A 2,900-nucleotide genomic window follows, 5' to 3' on the forward strand; every position below is an offset into this window, starting at 1 on the left:
GGTGGCAAGCCAATGGGAAAGTGGCGTGCTCTGGTGGCAAGCCAACGGGAAAGTGGCGTGCTCCGGTGGCAAGCCAACGGGACTGTGGCGTGCTCCGGTGGCAAGCCAACGGGAAAGTGGCGTGCTCCGGTGGCAAGCCAACGGGAAAGTGGCGTGCTCCGGTGGCAAGCCAACGGGAAAGTGGCGTGCTCCGGTGGCAAGCCAACGGGACTGTGGAGTGCTCCGGTGGCAAGCCAACGGGACTGTGGCGTGCTCCGGTGGCAAGCCAACGGGACTGTGGCGTGCTCCGGTGGCAAGCCAACGGGACTGTGGCGTGCTCCGGTGGCAAGCCAACGGGGAAGTGGCGTGCTCCGGTGGCAAGCCAACGGGGAAGTGGCGTGCTCCGGTGGCAAGCCAACGGGAAAGTGGCGTGCTCCGGTGGCAAGCCAACGGGAAATTGGCGTGCTCCGGTGGCAAGCCAACGGGAAAGTGGCGTGCTCCGGTGGCAAGCCAACGGGAAAGTGGCGTGCTCCGGTGGCAAGCCAACGGGAAAGTGGCGTGCTCCGGTGGCAAGCCAACGGGACTGTGGCGTGCTCCGGTTGCAAGCCAACGGGACTGTGGCGTGCTCCGGTGGCAAGCCAAAGGGACTGTGGCGTGCTCCGGTGGCAAGCCAACGGGAAAGTGGCGTGCTCCGGTGGCAAGCCAACGGGAGAGTGGCGTGCTCCGGTGGCAAGCCAACGGGAGAGTGGCGTGCTCCGGTGGCAAGCCAACGGGAGAGTGGCGTGCTCCGGTGGCAAGCCAACGGGAGAGTGGCGTGCTCCGGTGGCAAGCCAACGGGAAAGTGGCGTGCTCCGGTGGCAAGCCAACGGGAAAGTGGCGTGCTCCGGTGGCAAGCCAACGGGAAAGTGGCGTGCTCCGGTGGCAAGCCAACGGGAAAGTGGCGTGCTGCGGTGGCAAGCCAACGGGAAAGTGGTGTGCTGCGGTGGCAAGCCAACGGGAAAGTGGTGTGCTGCGGTGGCAAGCCAACGGGAAAGTGGCGTGCTGCGGTGGCAAGCCAACGGGAAAGTGGCGTGCTGCGGTGGCAAGCCAACGGGAAAGTGGCGTGCTCTGGTGGCAAGCCAACGGGAAAGTGGTGTGCTCCGGTGGCAAGCCAACGGGAAACTGGCGTGCTCCGGTGGCAAGCCAATGGGAAAGTGGCGTGCTCTGGTGGCAAGCCAACGGGAAAGTGGCGTGCTCCGGTGGCAAGCCAACGGGACTGTGGCGTGCTCCGGTGGCAAGCCAACGGGAAAGTGGCGTGCTCCGGTGGCAAGCCAACGGGAAAGTGGCGTGCTCCGGTGGCAAGCCAACGGGAAAGTGGCGTGCTCCGGTGGCAAGCCAACGGGACTGTGGAGTGCTCCGGTGGCAAGCCAACGGGACTGTGGCGTGCTCCGGTGGCAAGCCAACGGGACTGTGGCGTGCTCCGGTGGCAAGCCAACGGGAAAGTGGCGTGCTCCGGTGGCAAGCCAACGGGAAAGTGGCGTGCTCCGGTGGCAAGCCAACGGGAGAGTGGCGTGCTCCTGTGGCAAGCCAACGGGAAAGTGGCGTGCTCCGGTGGCAATCCAACGGGAAAGTGGCGTGCTCCGGTGGCAAGCCAACGGGAAAGTGGCGTGCTCCGGTGGCAAGCCAACGGGAAAGTGGCGTGCTCCGGTGGCAAGCCAACGGGAAAGTGGCGTGCTCCGGTGGCAAGCCAACGGGACTGTGGCGTGCTCCGGTGGCAAGCCAACGGGAAAGTGGCGTGCTCCGTTGGCAAGCCAACGGGAAAGTGGCGTGCTCCGGTGGCAAGCCAACGGGGAAGTGGCGTGCTCCGGTGGCAAGCCAACGGGGAAGTGGCGTGCTCCGGTGGCAAGCCAACGGGGAAGTGGCGTGCTCCGGTGGCAAGCCAACGGGGAAGTGGCGTGCTCCGGTGGCAAGCCAATGGGAAAGTGGCGTGCTCCGGTGGCAAGCCAACGGGAAAGTGGCGTGCTCCGGTGGCAAGCCAACGGGAAAATGGCGTGCTCCGGTGGCAAGCCAACGGGAAAGTGGCGTGCTCCGGTGGCAAGCCAACGGGACTGTGGCGTGCTCCGGTGGCAAGCCAACGGGACTGTGGCGTGCTCCGGTGGCAAGCCAACGGGACTGTGGCGTGCTCCGGTGGCAAGCCAACGGGACTGTGGCGTGCTCCGGTGGCAAGCCAACGGGAAAGTGGCGTGCTCCGGTGGCAAGCCAACGGTAAAGTGGCGTGCTCCGGTGGCAAGCCAACGGGAGAGTGGCGTGCTCCGGTGGCAAGCCAACGGGAGAGTGGTGTGCTCCGGTGGCAAGCCAACGGGAAAGTGGCGTGCTCCGGTGGCAAGCCAACGGGAAAGTGGCGTGCTCCGGTGGCAAGCCAACGGGAAAGTGGCGTGCTGCGGTGGCAAGCCAACGGGAAAGTGGCGTGCTCCGGTGGCAAGCCAACGGGAAAGTGGCGTGCTCCGGTGGCAAGCCAACGGGACTGTGGAGTGCTCCGGTGGCAAGCCAACGGGACTGTGGCGTGCTCCGGTGGCAAGCCAACGGGAAAGTGGCGTGCTCCGGTGGCAAGCCAACGGGAAAGTGGCGTGCTCCGGTGGCAAGCCAACGGGAAAGTGGCGTGCTCCGGTGGCAAGCCAACGGGAAAGTGGCGTGCTCCGGTGGGAAGCCAACGGGAAAGAGCCGTGCTCCGGTGGCAAGCCAACGGGAAAGTGGCGTGCTCCGGTGGCAAGCCAACGGGAAAGTGGTGTGCTGCGGTGGCAAGCCAACGGGGAAGTGGCGTGCTCTGGTGGCAAGCCAACGGGGAAGTGGCGTGCTCCGGTGGCAAGCCAACGGGGAAGTGGCGTGCTCCGGTGGCAAGCCAACGGGAAAGTGGCGTGCTCCGGTGGCAAGCCAACGGGAAA

Source organism: Phyllobates terribilis, unplaced genomic scaffold (assembly GCF_046119375.1).
Source record: "Phyllobates terribilis strain yellow unplaced genomic scaffold, ASM4611937v1 Scaffold_710__1_contigs__length_769263, whole genome shotgun sequence".
Taxonomy (NCBI): Eukaryota; Metazoa; Chordata; class Amphibia; order Anura; family Dendrobatidae; genus Phyllobates; species Phyllobates terribilis.